Genomic DNA, 26,167 nt, shown 5'->3' with positions numbered 1-26,167 from the left:
GAGGATAGAGAGAGAGAGGGCGAATAAAACGGCAAGGGTGAAGTGGGGGAGAGGAAAACGAGAGGCAAATGGCAAATAATGTAATGCGGGAGATAGGGATTGTGATGGGTACTTGGTATGTTGACTTTTGCGCAGACTCCCCGGCAACGGCGCCAGGAATTCTTCTTGCTACCTCTTGAGCACTGCGTTGGATTTCCCCGAAGAGGAGAGGATGATGTAGCAAAGTAGCGTAAGTATTTCCCTCAGTTTTTGAGAACCAAGGTATCAATCCAGTAGGAGGCTACGCGCGAGTCCCTCGTACCTACACAAAAACAATAGCTCAACGCAACCAACGCGCTTAGGGGTTGTCAATCCCTTCACGGTCACTTACGAAAGTGAGATCTGATAGAGATGATAAATAATATTTTTGGTATTTTTGGTATAGAGATGCAAAGTAAAAAGTAAAAGCAAAGTAAAAGCAAAGCAATAATAAAGTGATGTAGATTGATATGATGAGAAAGAGACCGGGGGGCCATAGGTTTCACTAGTGGCTTCTCTCAAGAGCATAAGTGTTCTACGGTGGGTGAACAAATTACTGTTGACCAATTGACAGAATTGAGCATAGTTATGAGAATATCTAGGTATGATCATGTATATAGGCATCACGTCCGAGACAAGTAGACCGACTCCTGCCTACATCTACTACTATTACTCCACTCATCGACCACTATCCAGCATGCATCTAGAGTATTAAGTTAAAAACAGAGTAACGCCTTAAGCAAGATGACATGATGTAGAGGGATAGTTTCATGCAATATGATAATAACCCCATCTTGTTATCCTCGATAGCAACGATACAATACGTGCCTTGCTGCCCTTCTGTCACTGGGAAAGGACACCGCAAGATCGAACCAAAAGCTAAGCACTTCTCCCATGGCAAGAAGAACCAATCTAGTAGGCCAAACCAAACTGATAATTCGAAGAGACTTGCAAAGATAACCAATCATACATAAAAGAATTCAGAGAAGATTCAAATATTATTCATAGATAGACTTGATCATAAACCCACAATTCATCGATCTCAACAAACACACCGCAAAAAGAAGATTACATCGAATAGATCTCCACGAGAGAGGGAAGAACATTGTATTGAGATCCAAAAAGAGAGAACAAGCCATCTAGCTACTAACTATGGACCCGTAGGTCTGAAATAAACTACTCACACTTCATCGGAGGGGGTTGGATGATGATGTAGAAGCCCTCCATGATCGATGCCCCCTCCGGTGGAGCTCCGGAACAGGCCCCAAGATGGGATCTCGTGGATACAGAAAGTTGCGACGGTGGAATTAGGTTTTTGGCTCCGTCCCCAATTGTTTGGGGGTACATGGATATATAGGAGGAAGAAGTACGTCGGTGGAGCTTCGAGGGGCCCACGAGGCAAGGGGGCGCGCCCTAGGGGTGGGGCGCCCTCCACCCTCGTGGCCGCCTCGTGGCTTTCTTAACGGAGGGTCCAAGTCTCCTGGATCTTATCTGATGAGAAAATCACGTTTCCGAAGGTTTCATTCCGTTTGTACTCCATTTGATATTTTGTTTCTCCGAAACACTGAAATAGGCAAAAAAACAGCAATTCTGGGCTGGGCCTCCGGTTAATAGGTTAGTCCAAAAAATAGTATAAAAGTGGAAAATAAAGCCCAATATAGTCCAAAACAGTAGATAATATAGCATGGAGCAATAAAAAATTATAGATATGTTGGAGACGTATCACTACCCGTCTGCATTTGTTGTCGGCCGCCGTTGCCGCCACACCACCATCGAAAGCCAGGGCCATCGCCCGCTCGGCCGCCGCGGCCCGAAGGCAGGAGGTGGCCGTCGTGGCCGGCACCCCACTGATGGCCACGGTGGCCATCACCCACACCGCCACCACGGCCCAAAGGCGGGACGTGGTGGTCGTGGCCGCCACCCCATCATCGGTCACCGTGGCCGCCAGCCCACCGTCGACCGCCGGGATCATCACCCACTCCGCCACCGCCGCCCGAAGGAGGGAGGCGGAGGTGGAGGCCCGCACGTGCGTCAGCGACCTTGCGTGCTACATCGAGTCCCTGGGGGAGGAGGAGGAGCGCCTTGTCGAGCACGCAAAGAGCCTTACCGCAGTCATGGCCGCAGCACATGCCGATGCAAAGGTGAGGAATTAGGAGATCTACAAGTAGTCCGGCCGCTTCGAGAGGGGTCGTCTGGAGTGACAGAGGGCGTTCAAGGTGAGCGTCGCTGAAGGTGCAGCAGCGGCAGGTACCATATTGCAGTTGTCTAGCTCTTCGGTAGGCTCCTCCTCCTCTTCCTCTTACTGAGCGCGCTTGGCAGAGGAGAGGCTACCGGAAGTAGTACAAAGCCCCTCCATAGTAGTAGTAGTATTTAGGGGCTATTTTGTTCAGTTCATTTGACTATAGATGTGGTGGAACTGTACAACATACTTAAAATTAGCTAGTATATATAGTTGAACTAGCTATTTCAGTATGTGGTTGGCAACAATTGGGAAAAGTTTGGTCGGTTCAGCTGTTGAGTTCTACTGTTTGTATAAATTAAGAACGGTTGCTTAATCTATGAATGAAATCTATGCTTAATTACTAAATTTTAGTTGCAAAAATTAGATAGTGCTAGTGATTTTTAGGTGCATATTTTGACAATTTGCAGTGTTACAAGGATTGACAAATGTCAATGTTACTAGATCAACAAATGTCAATCTTTCCAGTTTGAAATGGCAATATACCCAATATGACAGATGCAAATCTTACCAAATTGTCTGTACGTGGTTGCACACGGGTCATCCGAAAAAAACCATTTGCGTTGAAGGGAGGTACAAATCCTTCTTGCCAAATTTTCTCTTGGCTTAGCGTCGAAGTATCGATTTGCATATACCTTATTCAATCAGAACTGTTTGTGTTGATGAGATGCACAAATCCTGCGCGACAAATTTTCCCTTGGCTTACTACGGAATACCATAGCTCTCACTTTGCATATAGGTCTTCTATTTAAAACGTTTGCGATGAAGAGCTCCACAAATCCTGCTCGGCACATTTCCCCTTGGCTTACTGGGGAAGCTGTCGGTTTACATACGGGTGTTCTATCTAAAACGTTTGCGATGTTAGATATGCAACTATTTGTTTCAAAATGCCTTTGTTGGCTGTTATTCGAGTGTGCCATCTCTCAAAATGGACACAAAAAATACCACAGCATGTTGGGTGCCATTCAATGATAGCATGCCAAGTTTCATGAATTTCAGATGAGTTTTGGATTTACTAGAATTTAAAAACAAAGTATCTCAATGTTTTGCCGGCAATCAACAGTGCCCTGGTGTTCGAAATTCATTCACATTTCTTGCATGGGACCTAAGCATGCACCCAAGGACATAGATTTGATTTTTCAACCAATTAATATGCACTGGAGCATGTGCATATAGTTCAAATTTGAATTATGCACATAAAATGCCTATAAAACCCAGTTAATATATAAAAATGTCCAAACGAACCCTGAAAAATTCCAAAATTTAATACAACACTCCTGTTGTTCTATGTTGACACTAGAAAATTTTTGAAAGCAATAAGAGGCAACGAATATCGTTTCGTCCCCAAAGGTGGCACGTTCCCTACCAAAACCATCAGGCTTGTTGTGAGAAGCTCAGACCCAAACCTGCCCCAAATGGGACAAAAATTTACCACGCCATGTTGATGCCGCTCCATGATAGCATGCCAAGTTTCATGAATTTCATACGAGTTTTGGATTTACTAGAATTTAAAAACCAGATTTCTCAATGTTTGCGGTCGAGTGACCGTGGCAGGGTGTTTGACATTCATTCCCATTTCTTGCATGGGACCTAAGCATGCAACCAAGGACACAAATTTGAATTTTCAACCAATTTATATGCATTAGAGCATGTGCATGTAGTTCAAATTTGAATTATGCACATAAATGCATTGAAAACTCAATTAAGGTATAAGATGTCCAAACGAACACCGAAAAATTCCAAAATTTAACACAACACTCCTGTTGTTCTATGTTGACACTAGAGAAAAAATTGAAATCAAGAAGAGGCATCGGATATCGTTTCGTCTAGAAAGGTGAAACGTTCCCTACCGAAACCATCAGGCTTGTTGTGAGAAGCTCTGGTTTGTGAGAAGCTTATACCCAAACCTGCCCCAAATGGGACAAATTTTTTGCCACGACATGTTGATACCGCTCCATGATAGCATGCCAAGTTTCATTAATTTCATATGAGTTTTGGATTTACTAGAATTTAAAAACTAGGTATCTCAATGTTTGCGACCGAGTGAGGGTGGCAGGGTGTTTGACATTCATTCCTATTTATTGCATGGGACCTAAGCATGCAACCAATGACACATATTAGAATTTTCAACCAATTAATATGCATTAGAACATGTGCATGTAGTTCAAATTTGAATTATGCACATAAATGCATTGCAAACTAAATTAATGTATAAAAATGTCCAAACGAACCCCAAAAAATTCCAAAACTTAACACAACACTCCTGTTGTTCTATCTTGACACTAGAGAAAAAATTGAAATCAAGAAGAGGCAATGGATATCGTTTCGTCCAGAAAGGTGAAACGTTCCCTACCGTAACCATGAGGCTTGTTGCGAGAATCTCTGGTTTGTGAGAAGCTTATACCCCAACCTCCCCCAAATGGGACAACATTTTTACCACTTCATGTTGATGCCGTTCCATGATAGCCTGTCAAGTTTCATGAATTTCAGACGAGTTTTCGATTTACTAGAATTTTAAAACCATGTATCTCAATGTTAGCGGCCGAGCAACGGTGGCAAAGGTGTTTGACATTCATTCCCATTTTTTTTGCATGGGACCTAAGGTTGCAACCAAGGACACGCATTTGATTTTTTAACCCGTTTATATGCACTGGAGCATGTGCATGTAGTTCAAATTTGAATTATGCACATGAATGCATAAAAAACTTAGTTAATGTATAAAAATGTCCAAGCGAACCCTGAAAAATCCCAAAAATTGCACAACACTCATGTTGTTCTATGTTGATATGAGAAAAATTTTGAAAGTAAGAAGAGGCAACAAATATTGTTTCGTCCCCCAAGGTGGCACATTCCGTACCGAAACCATCAGGCTTGTTGTGAGAGAAGCTCTGGTTTGCAAGAAGCTTATACCATAAGCTGCACCAAATGGGACAATATTTTTTTACCCCAGCATGTTGATGCCATTCCATGATAGCAAGCCAAGGTTCATGAATTTCAGACGAGTTTTCTATTTACTAGAATTACAAAAGCAAGCACCTCAACATTTGCCGGAGAGCCACCTGTGGTGTTTCAAATTCATCCCCATTTCTTGAATGGGACATAAGCATCAACCCATGGACACATATATTATTTTGCAACCCATTTTGGTGCACCGGAGCATGTGCATGTAGTTTAATTTTGAATTGTGCACCTGAAATGTAACGCCCCAAGACCGGAGCTTGAGATGCCTTCCATGGTTTTCGAGTTTCATCGTGTGATTTGTTTGGTTCATTGCTATCTTCTTTGCATCATTTGCATTGCATCATGTCATCATGCCATCTTTTTCTCAACAATCAAATCGTATGGATCTTCGATCCATTTAAATTGAGGGAACTCACATGGTGATTTCTCTATATAACATATCCTCCCAATATATTAGGGAGCTATAATAAATATTCTAACACACTTGCAAATATTCCCCATGTCTTTTCTATTTCAAGTTCGACTTCAAAACCTTGCCGACAACTCCTTCTCCTTTTATCGAGGTTCCTCCTCCAAAAATCCTCATAATTTTCTGGGCACTTCATAACCCTAGTCCCAGCTCAAACCTTTTGTTGAAATTCAAATGAGTTTGAATTTAAACTTTGCAATCTTGGCCTTTTTCTATTTTCTCAGAACAAGCACATTTTTGTGAGTCCGGGAAAATTATCCGTGTGTCCAACTCCTTCCCCTATCCTCCCTTTCTTTTCTTTCTTATCTATGTGCTGTTTTTTTCTTGAGAAGAGAGTGTAGAGGGAAGAGATCCCAACCCACCAGGTCGTTTAGGCCCAGCTAGGCCTTCCTTCACTGCAGCCCCGACCCATCTTGCTTCACGGTCCCAGGCCGGCCCAATCACCCCTTCTCAACCCTAGCGCGACCCCCTGGTCTCTCCCTCCCGCGTTCCCCTCGCGCCGCCAGGAGGATCGCTCGATCCCCTCTCCCTCGCATCCTCCCACACCGCTGCCAGCACCCGCACGCACGCAGATCCCAGTCCCGCTCGGCCTCCCTTGTCCTCCTCCGTGCCGACCCACCTCCATGGGCGCCGAGCCACCGCCTTGTGCCGCCCGTTCGTCGCCCCACCGCAGCGTCCTGCTTCGCTCGACGCCCCTGCGCGCCAAGTCCCTCAACCGGGGCGCCACGCCTACGGCCCTGCTTCCTCGTCACCGGCGAGCGTCGCGCCATCTTCTTCTCCTCCTGCCCGCAACCGGGCCCTGCTGCCGCTGCCCTTCTGCAACGCCGCCATCCGCGACCAGCAGGAGGCCGCCGCTTGCCTCGCACCTCTGCTGTCGGCGACCGAGGCCGCTGGAACATGCCCGCAGTCACCCATGCGCCGCCATGCCTCCCCTGCAACTGCTCTCCGGCGAGTTCCAGCAGCTCCGCCACGTTCCTGTGCCGTCGGCTGACCTCGTCTTCCTTCTGCCCTGTTGCTGCCGCTGTTTTTCCCCTGTCAAACGAACAAGCAGCGCCTTCGGGTTTTTTTCGCCAAGTCCCTGCTCCGATGAACTCACACTCAACCTCGGCGACCTGCCAAGCACCTGTGACCGAAGACTCCAAGTTCCCTGGCAAGTCCAACTAGCACCGATGCCCCAAGGACCCTGAGTATGACTACGCGTCAAGTACCTATACCGTGTCTCCGGAATCGCTAAGACCGTCCCGGTTATTGTCAAGTACTACTTCGGTTCCGGAACGCGACAAGTACCACGACACCCATGCCCTATCAAGTTCGACTACAATGACTACGTGACAACCCTGGATATGTAATTGCAAAACGCAAGTACCTCTTCGAGTTGACGAGATCGAAGAGTCCAAAGACCCCAAGTACCACAACATCGACGACCCTCAAGTTCGACTACACGGAACCCACAAGTAACCCTACACACGTGTACCACTACTATCGCCAATACCACGAGTACCTCTACCGACCCCGACCATTGGAGAGTGTATGACTACAAACATGTACCCCTACCGTCGACCCGCGAAGACCCTGTGGATGTCAAGTTCCGTGTCGTGAACCCGAACATCTACGGACATGAACAACTACTTCCTCTTTGACTCTTGAACCACTACTTCCACTACATCGCGAGAACGTCCACTTCCTCTACTTTGCACCAAGCGAGAACCGTCCCGTTTGCATGCTTCGAAGGTATAACCCCGAGACGACGCCCGTGGACCGAATGCATGTGTTGTAAGATATGCACCATATGTTTGCACCATGTCCGGATTGATCCTTGCACGTTCCTCGTTAGCCTTGCCGCGAACCCGTGGGACGCCCGGAATCCGGTATCACCCCACCATCCTTGCGTGACTCGCTCCCGCCACACTTCCTTTGCTCCGGTATCTCCATGAGCTACCGGAACCGTTATGTTGCCATGGCATCATTTCGGATTCGTTGCCGTGGCCCCTTTCTTTCCACCACGGTGACAAATGCTTCATATCATGTTCATGTCAACTTTTTCATAAAATTGCATCCAACTTGAACATGTCATCCGCATCATGATAACAACATCAAGAATGTTTAAATTGTTGTTTGCTTCATTTGCTAAATACACATGGGGATTTTCCGGAATGGTTGTTGTTATTTTCGGCCTCATTTAAACTTGCCTAAATGTTTAGTTTACTTATGCTTCACCTCTTGCCATGTTTAAACAACATTTAATTTTGTTGAGTAGTTTAAATAGGAGAGAACTAAATAATCAAATGTGGTGTTTCGTCAATATGCAACTCGTTGCATATTGAGCTCCACTTAACTTGTAGTTTTGTCTGTGCACTTTGCCATGCCATGCATATTTAAACCGGACATGCATTATACTTGATTGTGCATCATGCCATGTTTATGCTTGTTGGTTTACCATGTTTTTTGCTTCTTTCCGGTGTTGCTTCTTCAGGTTAGTTCCTATAACGTCGCGTTTGCGAGGGTCCGTTCGACTACGGCCGTTTTTCTTCTTCATGGACTCGTTCTTCTTCCTTGCGGAATCTCAGGCAAGATGACCATACCCTAGAAATCACTTCTATCTTTGCTTGCTAGTTGTTCATTCTATTGCTATGTCGCGCTACCTACCACTTGTTATATCCTGCCGCCCATATTGCCATGTCAAGCCTCTAACCCACCTTCCTAGCAAACTATTGTTTGGCTATGTTACCGCTTTGCTCAACCCCTCTTATAGCGTCGCTAGTTGCAGGTGAAGATGAAGTTATTTCCATGTTGGAACATGGATATGTTGGTATATCACAATATCTCTTATTGAATTAATGCATCTATATACTTGGTAAAGGGTGGAAGGCTCGGCCTTATGCCTGGTGTTTTGTTCCACTCTTGCCGCCCTAGTTTCCGTCATACCGGTGTTATGTTCCTTGATTTTGCGTCCCTTACGCGGTTGGGTGTTATGGGAACCCCTTGACAGTTCGCTTTGAATAAAACTCCTCCAGCAACGCCCAACCTTAGTTTTACATTTGCGTAACAACCTATCACCTTCCCTTGGGTTCTGCAGACTCAAGGGTCATCTTTATTTTAACCCCCCGGGCCAGTGCTTCTCTAAGTGTTGGTCCGAACTAGAGCCCCTTGCAGCGCCACCTCGGGAAAACTTGAGGGCTGGTTTTAGTTGTACGGATTGCTCATCCAGTGTTGCCCTGAGAACGAGATATGTGCAGCTCCTATCGGGATTGTCGACACATCGGGCGGCTTTGCTAGTCTTGTTTCACCATTGTCGAAATGTCTTGTAACCGGGATTCTGAGACTGATCAGGTCTTCTCGGGAGAAGGAATATTCTTCGTTGACCGTGAGAGCTTGTGATGGGCTAAGTTGGGACACCCCTGCAGGGTTTTGAACTTTGTAAAGCCATGCCCGCGGTTATGTGGTAGATGGGAATTTGTTAATATTCGGTTGTAGAGAACTTGACACTTGACTTAATTAAAATGCATCAACCGCGTGTGTAGCCATGATGGTCTCTTTTCGGCGGAGTCCGGGAAGTGAACACGGCTTTGGAGTTATGTTTGAACATAAGTAGTTTCAGGATCACTTCTTGATCACTTCTAGTTCACGGCCGTTGTGTTGCTTCTCTTCTCGCTCTTATTTGCGTATGTTAGCCACCATATATGCTTAGTGCTTACTGCAGCTCCACCTCACTACCCTTTCCTGCCCATAAGCTTAAATAGTCTTGATCTCGCAGGTGTGAGATTGCTGAGTCCTCGTGGCTCACAGATACCTCCAAACAGCTGCAGGTGCCGATGGTACCAGTGTTGATGATGCAACTGAGCTCAAGTGGGAGCTCGATGAAGATCCTGCTCGTTGTGTTGTTTTGTTTCCTTTTGATCAGTAGAGGAGCCTAGTTGGGATGATTGGGGATCTAGCATTTGGGGTTGTCTTTCTTTATTTTGGTTCCGTAGTCGGACCTTTTTTTGTATTTTGGATGATGTATGACTATTTATGTATTGTGTGAAGTGGCGATTATAAGCTGACTCTTTATCCCTTTCTTATTCAGTACATGGGATGTGTAAAGATTACCCCTCTTGCGACATGCCTATGATACGTCTACGTCGTATCTATTATTTTTGATTGTTCCATGCCAATATTCTACAACTTTCATATACTTTTGGCAACTTTTTATATTATTTTTGGGACTAACATATTGATCTAGTGCCCAGTGCCAGTTCCTGTCTGTTGCATGTTTTATGTTTCGCAGAATTTCCATACCAAACGGAATCCAAACGGGATAAAAACGGACGGAGCTTATTTTGGGAATATTTGGAAATTCCGGAAGAAAAATCCACGCGAGACGGTGCCCGAGGTGGCCACGAGGCAGGGGGCGCGCCTGCCCCCTGGGCGCGCCCCTGACCCTTGTGGGCCACCCGTAAGGCGGTTGATGCCCTTCTTCGGCCGCAAGAAAGCTAATTTCTGGTAAAAAATCACGGCAAAGGTTTCAGGCCAATCGGAGTTACGGATCTCCATATATATACGAAACGGTGAAAGGGCAGCAAACAGAACGCAGAAACAGAGAGAGACATAGAGACAGATCCAATCTCGGAGGGGCTCTCGCCCCTACCATGCCATGGAGGCCAAGGACCAGAGGGGAAACTCTTCTCCCATCTAGGGAGGAGGTCAAGGAAGAAGAAGACAAAGGGCCCCCCTCTCCCCTTCTCTTCCGGTGGCGCCGGAACGCTGCCATGGCCATCATCATCATCACCGCGATCTACACCAACACCTCCGCCATCTTCACCAACATCTCCATCACCTTCCCCCCTCTATCTATAGCGGTCCAGTCTCCCGCAACCTGCTGTACCCTCTACTTGAACATGGTGCTTTATGCTTCATATTATTATCCAATGATGTGTTGCCATCCTATTATGTCTGAGTAGATTTTCATTGTCCTATCGGTGGTTGATGAATTGCTATGATTGATTTAATTTGCTTTTGGTTATGTTGCTGTTCTTTGGTGCCCATCATATGAGTGCGCGCGTGGATCACACCCTAGGGTTAGTTGTATGTTGATAGGACTACGTATTGGAGGGAAAGAGTGACAAAAGCTTTAACCTAGCATAGAAATTGATGCATACGGGATTGAAGGGGGACCAATATATCTTAATGCTATGGTTGGGTTTTACCTTAATGAACGTTAGTAGTTGCGGATGCTTGCTAATAGTTCCAATCATAAGTGCATAGAATTCCAAGTCAGGGATGACATGCTAGCAGTGGCCTCTCCCACATAATACTTGCTATCAGTCTAGTAAAGTAGTCAATTTCTTAGGGGCAATTTCGCAACTCCTACCACCACTTTTCCACACTCGCTATATTTACTTTATTGCTTATTTACTTACAACAACCCCTACTTTTTATTTACGTAATCTTTATTATCTTGCAAACCCATCCAACAACACCTACAAAGTACTTCTAGTTTCATACTTGTTCTAGGTAAAGCGAACGTCAAGCATGCGTAGAGTTGTATCGGTGGTCGATAGAACTTCAGGGAATATTTGTTCTTCCTTTAGCTCCTCGTTGGGTTCGACACTCTTACTTATCGAAAACTGTTGCGATCTCCTATACTTGTGGGTTATCAAGACCTTTTTCTGGCGCCGTTGCCGGGGTGCAATAGCGTGGGGTGGATATTCTCGTGTGTGCTTGTTTGCTTTATCACTAAGTAATTTTTATTTGCTGTTCTTAGTTGTTTTCTATCTTTAGTTATGGGTAGGAAACGCAAAATACCAAAAAAAATTAGTTGTACCTACTAAACCAATGGTTGAAGAACCACTCAAAATCTATCACACTGCTGAAGCTTATTACTTGGATCATCTTCGATCCCTATGTGCTCGTGCTGAAACTCCAACTAGCTTAGTTGAGGGCAAATCTTTAGATGAGCATGCTTGTTATGTGCAACACCGAATATCTGAAAAAGGGAAAATTTACTAGGTCAAATTCATCGTTTGCAATGCTATGCTTGGAATTTATGCGAAATATATGATATTACTTGTTGTTCTGAAAACCCTAAGAAACACCTTCCATATTAATGTCAGTTTAGTGATAATGGAATCGTATCTTCGTATGCTAAGGGTGTTTATAGTTACTATGATGTTCAACAAATTGAAGAATTTGTTGCTTTTAAGGGTGCTTATGAAATTGCTTCTTTGATTGAAACATATATTGCTACTCTTTACAAATCTGAAAATTTTGATATACTTAAATATTGCTATGATAATTATGCTTCTAATGTCTATGTTGAACCATATATTGAGGACTACCCCGCTGTCCAAGAAGAGACTAATATTTTGCAGGAGTCTATGGAAGAAGAAATTGATAAAGCTGTGAGCTTATTGGATGAAAAAGATGAGGAGGAGAGCGAAGAACAAAAGGAGGAAGAGCAGATTAGCTACCCGTGCCCACCTTCTAATGAGAGTAACTCTTCAACTCATACATTGTTTAATTTCCCTTCGTGCTTACCGAAGGATGATTGCTATGATGATTGTTATGATCCCGTTGATTCTCTTGAAATATCCCTTTTTGATGATGCTTGCTATGCTTGTGGCCAAGATGCCAATATGAATTATGCTTATGGATATGAACTTGCTATAGTTCCTTATGTTAAACATGAAATTGTTGCTATTGCACCCACACATGATAATCCTATTATCTTTTTGAATTCTCCCGACTACACTATATCGGAGAAGTTTGCCCTCATTAAGGATTATATTGATGGGTTGCCTTTTACCGTTGCACATGATGATTTTGATGAATATAATATGCATGTGCTTGCTGCTCCTACTTGCAATTATTATGAGAGAGGAACTATATCTCCACCTCTCTATGTTTCCCACATGATAAAATTGCAAGAAACTCTTTATACTATGCATTGGCCTTTACTTTGTGTGCATGAATTGTTCTTTTATGACATGCCGATGCATAGGAAGAGAGTTAGACTTCGTTATTATATGATATATGTTACTTTGTGCTCACTACTAAATTACAAATCATTGTTAATTAAAATTGGCTTTGATATACCTTGGGATCCGGGTGGATCCATTACTTGAGCACTATATGCCTAGCTTAATGGCTTTAAAGAAAGCGCTGCCAGGGAGACAACCCGAAAGTTTTAGAGAGTCATTTATTTCTTTCGAGTGCTTTCATATAGTTTAAAAACAACAAAAATAAAGAGGGGAACCCAAAACTTTTTCAAAAAAAGGAAAGTGAAAGTGAGAAAGACAAGCATTGTTGAAGTGGGAGAGCTCCTTGAACTTTGTTCATGCTCACGGCAACTTTGTGAATCTTGATTACAGAAACTTTTCAAAAATAATAATTATCCCCTTGTACAATTCAATTGTATTATAAAAATAACGTGCCAAGGTTTGCCTTTAGGATGTTTACATTTGCTTGATGGTTTGTACGGTGCAGGACAGAAACTTTGGATGTAGTGCGTGATTTTACATTTTTAGCTGGAATGTCAAATGATTATGATTCTTTTTGAAATGTCTTTCTATAAAAATTGTTTATTTTTCCTACTTTTGGCAGAATTTTTCAAGTATCAGAAGTATGGTGAATGTTCAGATTATTACAGACTGTTCTGTTTTAGACAGATTCTGTTTTTGATGCATAATTTGCTTGTTTTGATGAAACTATCAATTTATATTAGTGGATTAAGCCATGAAAAAGTTATATTACAGTAGACACAATTCAAAAACAAAATATGAATTGGTTTGCAACAGTACTTAGAGTAGTGATTTGCTTTATTATACTAACGGATCATACCGAGTTTTCTGTTGAAGTTTTGTGTGGATGAAGTGTTCGACGATCGAGAAGGTCTCGATGTGAGAAGAAGGAAGAGAGGCAAGAGCTCAAGCTTGGGGATGCCCGAGGCACCCCAAGTAAATATTCAAGGAGACTCAAGCGTCTAAGCTTGGGGATGCCCCGGGAGGCATCCCCTCTTTCTTCAGCAAGTATCGGTATGTTTTCGAATTCGTTTCGTTCATGCGATATGTGCAATCTTGGAGCATCTTTTGCATTTAGTTTTCATCTTTCTTTTATCCACCATGCTGGTATGAGATAGTCCTTGGTTGATTTATAGAATGCTCTATGCACTTCACTTATATCTTTTGAGTATGGCTTTATAGAATGCTTCATGTGCTTCACTTATATCATTTGAAGTTTGGATTGCATGTTTCTCTTCACTTAGACAACCGCCATTTGTAGAATGCTCTTTTACTTCACTTAGATTTGTTAGAGCATGGGCATATCTTTTGTAGAAAGAATTAAACTCTCTTGCTTCACTTATATCTATTTAGAGAGATGACAGGAATTGGTCATTCACATGGTTAGTCATAAAATCCTACATAAAACTTGTAGATCACTGAATATGATATGTTTGATTCCTTGCAATAGTTTTGCGATATAAAGATGGTGATATTAGAGTCATGCTAGTGGGTAGCTGTGGATTAGTAGAAATACTTGTGTTGAGATTTGTGATTCCCGTAGCATGCACGTATGGTGAACCGTTATGTAATGAAGTCGGAGCATGAGGTATTTATTGATTGTCTTCCTTATGAGTGGCGGTCGGGGACGAGTGATGGACTTTTCCTACCAATCTACCCCCCTAGGGGCATGCGTAGTAGTACTTTGCTTCGAGGGCTAATAAACTTTTGCAATAAGTATGTGAGTTCTTTATGACTAATGTTGAGTCCATGGATTATACGCACTCTCACCCTTCCACCATTGCTAGCCTCTCTAGTACCGCGCAACTTTCGCCGGTACCATAAACCCACCTATACCTTCCTCAAAACAGCCACCATACCTACCTATCATGGCACTTCCATAGCCATTCCGAGATATATTGCTGCAACTTCCATCATCATCATATACATGACTTGAGCATTCATTGTCATATTGCTTTGCATGATCGTAAGATAGCTAGCATGATGTTTTCATGGCTTGTCTGTTTTTTGATGTCATTGCTACTCTAGATCATTGCACATCCCGATACACCGCCGGAGGCATTCATACAGAGTCATAACTTTGTTCTAGTATAGAGTTGTAATATCGAGTTGTAAGTAAATAAAAGTGTGATGATCATCATTATTAGAGCATTGTCCCAGTGAGGAAAGGATGATGGAGACTATGATTCCCCCACAAGTTGGGATGAGACTCGGACGAAAAAATAAAAAAAATAAAAAAATATAAAAAAGAGAAAGGCCATAAAAAAGGGAAGGCCCAAAAAAATAATGAGAGAAAAAGAGAGAAGGGACAATGCTACTATCCTTTTTCCACACTTGTGCCTCAAAGTAGCACCATGTTCTTCATATAGAGAGTCTCTTGAGTTATCACTTTCATATACTAGTGGGAATTTCCATTATAGAATTTAGCTTGTATATTCCAACGATGGGCTTCCTCAAATGCCCTAGGTCTTCATGAGCAAGCAAGTTGGATGCACACCCACTTAGTTTCAGTTTGAGCTTTCATATACTTATAGCTCTAGTGCATCTGTTGCATGGCAATCCCTACTCACTCACATTGATATCTATTGATGGCATCTCCATAGCCCATAGATACGCCTAGTTGATGTGAGACTATCTTCTCTTTTTTGTCTTCTGCACACAACCTTCACCATCATATTCTATTCCACCTATAGTGCTATGTCCATGGCTCACACTCATGTATTGTGTGAGGGTTGAAAAAGCTGAAGCACGTTAAAAAGTATGAAACAATTTCTTGGCTTGTCATCGGGGTCGTGCATGATGTGAATATTTTGTGTGGTGAAGATGGAGCATAGCTAGACTATATGATTTTGTAGGGATAACTTTCTTTGGCCATGTTATTTTGAAAAGACATGATTGCTTTATTAGTAGGATTGAAGTATTATTGTTTTTATGTCAAATGATAGACTATTGCTTTGAATCACTCATGTCTTAATATTCATGTCGTGATTAGATATGTGATCAAGATTATGCTAGGTAGCATTCCACATCAAAAATTATCTTTTTTATCATTTACCTACTCGAGGACGAGCAGGAATTAAGCTTGGGGATGCTGATACGTCTCCGTCATATCTATAATTTTTGATTGTTCCATGCCAATATTCTACAACTTTCATATACTTTTGGCAACTTTTTATATTATTTTTGGGACTAACATATTGATCCAGTGCCCAGTGCCAGTTCCTGTCTGTTGCATGTTTTATGTTTCACAGAATATCCATATCAAACGGAATCCAAACGGGATAAAACGGACAGAGCTTATTTTTGGAATATTTGGAAAATTACAGAAGAAAAATCCACGTGAGACGGTGCCCGAAGTGGCCACGAGGCAGGGGGGCGCGCCTGCCCCCCTGGGCGGGCGCGCCCCTGACCCTCGTGGGCCACCCGTAAGGCAGTTGATGCCCTTCTTCGGCCGCAAGAAAGCTAACTTTTGGTAAAAAAAATCACGGCGAAGGTTTCAGGCCAATCGGAGTTACGGATCTCCATATATATACGAAACGGTGAAAGGGCAGCAAACAGAACGCTGAAACAGAGAGAGACAGAGAGATAGATCCAATATCGGAGGGGATCTCGCCCCTGCCATGCCATGGAGGCCAAGGACCAGAGAGGAAACCCTTCTCCCATCTAGGGAGGAGGTCAAGGAAGAAGAATATGAAGGGCCCCCTCTCCCCTTCTCTTCTGGTGGCGCCGAAACGCTGCCGTGGCCATCATCATCATCACCGCGATCGACACCAACACCTCCGCCATCTTCACCAACATCTCCATCACCTTTCCCCATCTATCTACAGCGGTCCACTCTCCTGCAACCCGCTGTACCCTCTACTTGAACATGGTGCTTTATGCTTCATATTATTATCCAATGATGTGTTGCCATCCTATGATGTCTGAGTAGATTTTCGTTGTCCTATCGGTGGTTGATGAATTGCTATGATTGATTTAATTTGCTTGTGGTTATGTTTCTGTCCTTTGGTGCCCATCATATGAGTGCGCGCGTGGATCACACCCTAGGGTTAGTTGTATGTGAAGGAAATATGCCCTAGAGGCAATAATAAAGTTATTATTTATTTCCTTATTTCATGATAAATGTTTATTATTCATGCTAGAATTGTATTAACCGGAAACATAATACATGTGTGAATACATAGACAAACAGAGTGTCACTAGTATGCCTCTACTTGACTAGTTCGTTAATCAAAGATGGTTATGTTTCCTAACCATAGACAAAGGAGTTGTTATTTGATTAACGGGATCACATCATTAGTTGAATGATCTGATTGACATGACCCATTCCATTAGCTTAGCACCCGATCGTTTAGTATGTTGCTATTGCTTTCTTCATGACTTATACATGTTCCTATGACTATGAGATTATGCAACTCCCGTTTGCCGGAGGAACACTTTGGGTGCTACCAAACATCACAACATAACTGGGTGATTATAAAGGAGCATTACAGGTGTCTCCAAAGGTAGATGTTGGGTTGGCGTATTTCAAGATTAGGATTTGTCACTCCGATTGTCGGAGAGGTATCTCTGGGCCCTCTCGGTAATGCACATCACATAAGCCTTGCAAGCATTGTAACTAATATGTTAGTTGCGAGATGATGTATTACGGAACGAGTAAAGAGACTTGCCGGTAACGAGATTGAACTAGGTATTGGATACCGACGATCGAATCTCGGGCAAGTAACATACCGATGACAAAGGGAACAACGTATGTTGTTATGCGGTCTGACCGATAAAGATCTTCGTAGAATATGTAGGAGCCAATATGGGCATCCAGGTCCCGCTATTGGTTATTGACCGGAGACGTGTCTCGGTCATGTCTACATAGTTCTCGAACCCGTAGGGTCCGCACGCTTAACGTTCGTTGACGATATAGTACTATGTGAGTTATGTATGTTGGTGACCGAATGTTGTTCGGAGTCCGGGATGAGATCACGGACATGACGAGGAACTCCGGAATGGTCCGGAGATAAAGTTTGATATATGTGATAATAGTGTTTGGTCACCGGAAGGGTTCCGGAAATCACCGGAAGGGGTTCCGGATGTTTCCCGAAATGTTTGGGTACGAGAACACGTTATTTGGGCCAAAGGGGAAAGCCCACAAGGTTTTTGGAAAGCGCAAAAGGAAGTTTTGCGGAGTCCAGGGGCCAGACGCCAGGGTCCGGGAACCCTGGCGTCTGGCCCTGGAGTCCGAGAAGGACTCTTGCCTTTCGGGTGAAACCGACTTTGTGGAGACTTCTACTCCAAGTTTCGACCCCAGGGCTCAACATATAAATAGAGGGGCAGGGCTAGCACAAAGGACACATCAAGAAACACCAAGCCGTGTGCCGGCAACCCCGTCTCCTCTAGTTTATCCTCTGTCATAGTTTTCGTAGTGCTTAGGCGAAGCCCTGCGGAAATTGTTCTTCACCAACACCGTCACCACGCCGTTGTGCTGCCGGAACTCATCTACTACTTCACCCCTCTTGCTGGATCGAGAAGGCGAGGACGTCACCGAGCCGAACGTGTGCAGAACTCGGAGGTGCCGTGCTTTCGGTACTTGGATCGGTCGGACGTGAAGACGTACGACTACATCAACCACGTTGATATAACGCTTCCACGTGCGATCTACAAGGGTACGTAGATCATACTCTCCCCTCTCGTTGCTATGCATCACCATGATCTTGCGTGTGCGTAGGAATTTTTTTGAAATTACTACGTTCCCCAACAGTGGCATCCGAGCCTAGGTTTTTATGGTTTGATGTTATTTGCATGAGTAGAACACAAGTGAGTTGTGGGCGATATAAGTCATACTGCCTACCAGCATGTCATACTTTGGTTCGGCGGTATTGTTGGATGAAGCGGCCCGGACCGACATTACGCGTACGCTTACGCGAGACCGGTTCTCCCGACGTGCTTTGCACAAAGGTGGCTAGCGGGTGACAGTTTCTCCAACTTTAGTTGAACCGAGTGTGGCTACGCCCGGTCCTTGCGAAGGTTAAAACGGAGTCTATTTGACAAACTATCGTTGTGTTTTTGATGCGTAGGTGAGATTGGTTCTTACTTAAGCCCGTAGCAGCCACGTAAAACTTGCAACAACAAAGTAGAGGACGTCTAACTTGTTTTTGCAGGGCATGTTGTGATGTGATATGGTCAAAACGTGATGAGATATAAGTTGTTGTGTGAGATGATCATGTTTTGATAAAGTTATCGGCAACTGGCAAAAGCCTTATGGTTGTCTCTTTATTGCACAAGATGCAAGCGCCAAATAATTGCTTTACTTTATCACTATGCGATAGCAATAATTGCAAGAGCAATAGTTGGCGAGACGACCGTGTGACGACACATTGATATAGATCAAGATGATGGAGATCATGGTGTCATGCCGGTGACGATAGAGATCATGACAGTACTTTGGAGATGGAGATCAAAGAAGCAAGATGATGATGGCCATATCATGTCACATATTTTGATTGCATATGATGTTTATCTATTATACATCTTATTTTGCTTAGTTTGACGGTAGCATTATAAGATGATCTCTCACTAATTATCAAGAAGTGTTCTCCCTGAGTATGCACCGTTGCGAAAGTTCTTCGTGCTGAGACACCACGTGATGATTGGGTGTGATAGGCTCTACGTTCAAATACAACGGGTGCAAAACAGTTGCACACGCGGAATACTCAGGTTATACTTGACGAGCCAAGCATATACATATATGGCCTCGAAACACGGAGACCGAAAGGTCGAGCGTGAATCATATAGCAGATATGATCAACATAGTGATGTTCACCAATGAAACTACTCCATCTCACGTGATGATCCGACATGGTTTAGTTGATTTGGATCACGTGATCACTTAGAGGATTAGAGGGATGTCTATCTAAGTGGGAGTTCTTAAGTAATATGATTAATTGAACTTAAATTTATCATGAACTTAGTCCTGATAGTATTTTGCAAATTATGTTGTAGATCAATAGCTCGCGTTGTTGTTTCCCTGTGTTTATTTTGATATGTTCCTAGAGAAAATTGTGTTGAAAGATGTTAGTAGCAATGATGCGGATTGGATCCGTGATATGAGGTTTATCCTCATTGCTGCACAGAAGAATTATGTCCTTGATGCACCGCTAGGTGACAGACCTATTGCAGGAGCAGATGCAGACGTTATGAACATTTGGCTAGCTCAATATGATGACTACTTGATAGTTTAGTGCACCATGCTTAATGGCTTAGAATCGGGACTTCAAAGACGTTTTGAACGTCATGGAGCATATGAGATGTTCCAGGAGTTGAAGTTAATATTTCAAGCAAATACCCGAGTTGAGAGATATGAAGTCTCCAACAAGTTCTATAGCTAGAAGATGGAGGAGAATCGCTCAACTAGTGAGCATGTGCTCAGATTGTCTGAGTACTACAATCGCTTGAATCAAGTGGGAGTTAATCTTCCAGATAAGATAGTGATTGACAGAATTCTCTAGTCACCATCACCAAGTTAGTAGAAACTTCGTGATGAACTATGATATGCAAGGGATAACGGAAACGATTCCCAAGCTCTTCGTAATGCGGAAATTGACGAAGGTAGAAATCGAGAAAAACATCAAGTGTTGATGGTAGACAAGACCACTAGTTTCAAGAAAAGGGCAGAGGGAAGAAGGGGAACTTCAAGAAGAACAGCAAGCAAGTTGCTGCTCAAGTGAAGAATCCCAAGTCTGGTCCTAAGCCTGAGACTAAGTGTTTCTACTGCAAAGGGACTGGTCACTGGAAGCGGAACTACCCCAAGTGATTGGCGGATAAGAAGGATGGCAAAATGAACATAAGTATATTTGATATACATGTTATTGATGTGTACTTTACTAGTGTTTATAGCAAACCCTCAGTATTTGATACTAGTTCAGTTGCTAAGATTAGTAACTCAAAACGGGAGTTGCAGAATAAACAGAGACTAGTTAAGGGTGAAGTGACGATGTGTGTTGGAAGTGGTTCCAAGATTGATATGATCATCATCGCACACTCCCTATACTTTCGAGATTAGTGTTGAACCTGAATAAGTGTTATTTGGTGTTTGCGTTGAGCATGAATATGATTTGATCATGTTTATTGTAATACGGTTATTCATTTAAGTAAGAGAATAAATTGTTGTTCTGTTTACATGAATAAAACCTTATATGGTTACACACCCAATGAAAATAGTTCGTTGGATCTCGATCGTAGTGATACACATAATCATAATATTGAAACCAAAAGATGCAAAGTTAATAATGATAGTGCAACTTATTTGTGGCACTACCGTTTAGGTCATATTGGTGTAAAGCGCATGAAGAAACTCCATGCTGATGGGCTTTTGGAATCACTTGATTATGAATCAGTTGATGCTTGCGAACCATGCCTCATGGGCAAGATGACTAAGACTCTGTTCTTCGGAACAATGGAGCGAGCAACAGATTTGTTGGAAATCATACATACTGATGTATGTGGTCCGATAAATATTGAGGCTCGCGACAGGTATCATTATTTTCTGATCTTCACAGATGATTTGAGCAGATATGAGTATATCTACTTGATGAAACATAAGTCTGAAACATTTGAAAAGTTCAAAGAATTTCAGAGTGAAGTGAAAAATCATCGTAACAAGAAAATAAAGTTTCTACGATCTGATCGTAGAGAAGAGTATTTGAGTTACGAGTTTGGCCTTCAGTTAAAAACAATGTGAAATGGTTTCACTACTCATGCCACCTGGAACACCACAATGTAATGGTGTGTCCGAACGTCATAACCGTACTTTATTAGATATGGTGCGATCTATGATGTCTCTTACCGATCTACCACTATCGTTTTGGGGTTATGCATTAAAGACAGCTGCATTCACGTTAAAAGGGCACCATCAAAATCCGTTGAGACGACGCCTTATGAACTATGGTTTGGCAAGAAACCAAAGTTGTCGTTTCTTAAAGTTTGGGGCTGCGATGCTTATGTGAAAAAGCTTCAACCTGATAAGCTCGAACCCAAATCGGAGAAATGTGTCTTCATAGGATACCCAAAGGAGACTGTTGGGTACACCTTCTATCACAGATCTGAAGGCAAGACATTCATTCCTAAGAATGGATCCTTTCTAGAGAAGGAGTTTCTCTCGAAAGAAGTGAGTGGGAGGAAAGTAGAGAACTTGATGAGGTAACTGTACCTGCTCCCTTATTGGAAAGTAGTTCATCACAGAAATCTGTTCCTGTGACTACTACACCAATTAGTGAGGAAGCTAATGATGATGATCATGTAACTTCAGATCAAGTTACTACTGAATCTCGTAGGTAAACCAGAGTGAGATCCGTACCAGAGTGGTATGGTAATCCTGTTCTGGAAGTCATGTTACTAGACCATGACGAACTTGCGAACTATGAGGAAGCGATGATGAGCCCAGATTTCGCGAAATGGTTTGAGGCCATGAAATCTGAGATGGGATCCATGTATGAGAACAAAGTATGGACTTTGGTTGACTTGCCCGATGATCGGCAAGCCATAGAAAATAAATGGATCTTCAAGAGGAAGACGGACGCTGATAGTAGTGTTACTATCTAACAAAGCTAGAATTGTCGCAAAAAGGTTTTCGACAAGTTCAAGGTGTTGACTACGATGAGAGTTTCTCACTCGTATCTATGCTTGAGTCTGTCCGAATCATGTTAGTAATTGCCGCATTTTATGAAATCTGGCAAATAGATAAACAAAACTGCATTCCTTAATGGATTTATTAAAGAAGAGTTGTATATGATGCAACCAGAAGGTTTTGTCAATCCGAAAGGTGCTAACAAATTGTGCAAGCTCCAGCGATCCATCTGTGGACTGGTGCAGGCATCTCAGAGTTGGAATATACGCTTTGATGAGTTGATCAAAGCATATAGTTTTATACAGACTTGCGGTGAAGCCTGTATTTACAAGAAAGTGAGTGGGAGCACTACAGCATTTCTGATAAGTATATGTGAATGACATATTGTTGATCGGAAATAATGTAGAATTATTCTGTAAAGCATAAAGGAGTGTTTGAAAGGAGTTTTTCAAAGAAAGACTTCGGTGAAGCTGCTTACATATTGAGCTCCAAGATCTATAAAGATAGATCAAGACGCTTGATAAGTTTTTTCAATGAGTACATACCTTGACAAGATTTTGAAGTAGTTCAAAATGGAGCAGTCAAAGAAAGAGTTCTTGCCTGTATTACAAGGTGTAAAGTTGAGTAAGACTCAAAGCCCCACCTCGGCAGAAGATAGAAAGAGAATGAAAGTCATTCCCTATGCCTTGGTCGTAGGTTCTATAAAGTATGTCATGCTGTATACCAGATCTATTGTATACCCTGCACTGATTAAGCAAGGGAATACGATAGTGATCTAGGAGTAGATCACTGCACAACGGTCAGAATTATCCTTAGTGAAATAAGGATATGTTTTCTCGATTATGGACATGACAAAAAGGTTCGTCGTAAAAAGTTACGTCGATGCAAGTTTTGACACAGATCTGGATGACTCTAAGTCTCGATCTAGATACATATTGAAAGTGGGAGCAATTAGCTAGAGTAGCTCCGTGCAGAGCATTGTAGACATAGAAAATTGCAAAATACATAACGGATCTGAATGTGAAAGACCGTTGACTAAGATTCTCTCACAAGCAAAACATGATCACACCTTAGTACTCTTTGGGTGTTAACCACATAGCGATGTGAACTAGATTACCGAATCTAGTAAACCCTTTGGGTGTTGGTCACATGGCGATGTGAACTGTGGGTGTTAATCACATGATGATGTGAACTATCGATGTTAATCACATAGTGATGTGATCTAGATTATTGACTCTAGTGCAAGTGGGAGACTGAAGGAAATATGCCCTAGAGGCAATAATAAAGTTATTATTCATTTCCTTATTTCATGATAAATGTTTATTATTCATGCTAGAATTGTATTAACCGGAAACATAATACATGTGTGAATACATAGACAAACAGAGTGTCACTAGTATGCCTCTACTTGACTAGTTCGTTAATCAAAGATGGTTATGTTTCCTAACCATAGACAAAGGAGTTGTTATTTGATTAACGGGATCACATCATTAGTTGAATGATCTGATTGACATGACCCATTCCATTAGCTTAGCACCCGATCGTTTAGTATGTTGCTATTGCTTTCTTCATGACTTATACATGTTCCTATGACTATGAGATTATGCAACTCCCGTTTGCCGGAGGAACACTTTGGGTGCTACCAAACGTCACAACGTAACTGGGTGATTATAAAGGAGCATTACAGGTGTCTCCAAAGGTAGATGTTGGGTTGGCGTATTTCGAGATTAGGATTTGTCACTCCGATTGTCGGAGAGGTATCTCTGGGTCCTCTCGGTAATGCACATCACATAAGCCTTGCAAGCATTGTAACTAATATGTTAGTTGCGAGATGATGTATTACGGAACGAGTAAAGAGACTTGCCGGTAACGAGATTGAACTAGGTATTGGATACCGACGATCGAATCTCGGGCAAGTAACATACCGATGACAAAGGGAACAACGTATGTTGTTATGCGGTCTGACCGATAAAGATCTTCGTAGAATATGTAGGAGCCAATATGGGCATCCAGGTCCCGCTATTGGTTATTGACCGGAGACGTGTCTCGGTCATGTCTACATAGTTCTCGAACCCGTAGGGTCCGCACGCTTAACGTTCGTTGACGATATAGTACTATGTGAGTTATGTATGTTGGTGACCGAATGTTGTTCGGAGTCCGGGATGAGATCACGGACATGACGAGGAACTCCGGAATGGTCCGGAGATAAAGTTTGATATATGTGATAATAGTGTTTGGTCACCGGAAGGGTTCCGGAAATCACCGGAAGGGGTTTCGGATGTTTCCCGAAATGTTTGGGTACGAGAACACGTTATTTGGGCCAAAGGGGAAAGCCCACAAGGTTTTTGGAAAGCGCAAAAGGAAGTTTTGCGGAGTCCAGGGGCCAGACGCCAGGGTCCCTGGCGTCTGGGTCCAGACGCCGGGAACCCTGGCGTCTGGCCCTGGAGTCCGAAAAGGACTCTTGCCTTTCGGGTGAAACCGACTTTGTGGAGACTTTTACTCCAAGTTTCAACCCCAGGGCTCAACATATAAATAGAGGGGCAGGGATAGCACAAAGGACACATCAAGAAACACCAAGCCGTGTGACGGCAACCCCGTCTCCTCTAGTTTATCCTCTGTCATAGTTTTCGTAGTGCTTAGGCGAAGCCCTGCGGAAATTGTTCTTCACCAACACCGTCACCACACCGTTGTGCTGCCGGAACTCATCTACTACTTCGCCCCTCTTGCTGGATCAAGAAGGCGAGGACGTCACCGAGCCGAACGTGTGCATAACTCGGAGGTGCCGTGCTTTCGATACTTGGATAGGTCGGACGTGAAGACGTACGACTACATCAACCACGTTGATATAACGCTTCCGCATGCGATCTACAAGGGTACGTAGATCATACTCTCCCCTCTCGTTGCTATGCATCACCATGATCTTGCGTGTGCGTAGGAATTTTTTTGAAATTACTACGTTCCCCAATAGTATGTTGATAGGACTATGTATTGGAGGGCAAGAGTGACAGAAGCTTCAACCTAGCATAGAAATTGATGCATACGGGATTAAAGGGGGACCAATATATCTTAATGCTATGGTTGGGTTTTACCTTAATGAACGTTAGTAGTTGTGGATGCTTGCTAATAGTTCCAATCATAAGTGCATAGAATTCCAAGTAGGGATGACATGCTAGCAGTGGCCTCTCCCACATAATAATTTCTATCGGTCTAGTAAAGTAGTCAATTGCTTAGGGGCAATTTCGCAACTCCTACCACTACTTTTCCACACTCGCTATATTTACTTTATTGCTTCTTTACTTACAACAGCCCCTACTTTTTATTTACGTAATCTTTATTATCTTGCAAACCTATCCAACAACACCTACGAAGTACTTCTAGTTTCATACTTGTTCTAGGTAGAGCGAACGTCAAGCGTGCGTAGAGTTGTATCGGTGGTCGATAGAACTTGAGGGAATATTTGTTGTTCCTTTAGCTCCTCATTGGGTTCGACATTCTTACTTATCGAAAACTGTTGCGATCCCCTATACTTGTGGGTTATCAGCCTACCATGCGGCTATGCCTCTAAGTCGTGCCCCAACACGTGGGAGATATAGCCGTATTGTGGGTGTTACAAGTTGGTAATCAGAGCCTTCCCCGACTTTGGAGCCCCCTTCTTGATCGAATCGCTGACGTTGTTGTGTCTAGAACAAAATGTTTTGAGTCTTAGGATTATATATATATATATATCAGAGAGTAGGATTATTTTTACTCCTCAGTCCCTTCGTCGCTCTGGTGAGGCCTCCCGACGTAGACGTTTTGACTTATCTCTCCTCAAATTTCACGTTTTTTAGGATCACGCGGGTATCTTGGAATCGTTCTGATAGTCT

This window comes from Triticum urartu, chromosome 5A (genome assembly GCF_056163025.1).
Source record: "Triticum urartu cultivar PI428250 chromosome 5A, HENAU_Tu73, whole genome shotgun sequence".
In the NCBI taxonomy this organism is placed as follows: Eukaryota; Viridiplantae; Streptophyta; class Magnoliopsida; order Poales; family Poaceae; genus Triticum; species Triticum urartu.
Note: the sequence above shows the minus strand (reverse complement) of the source record.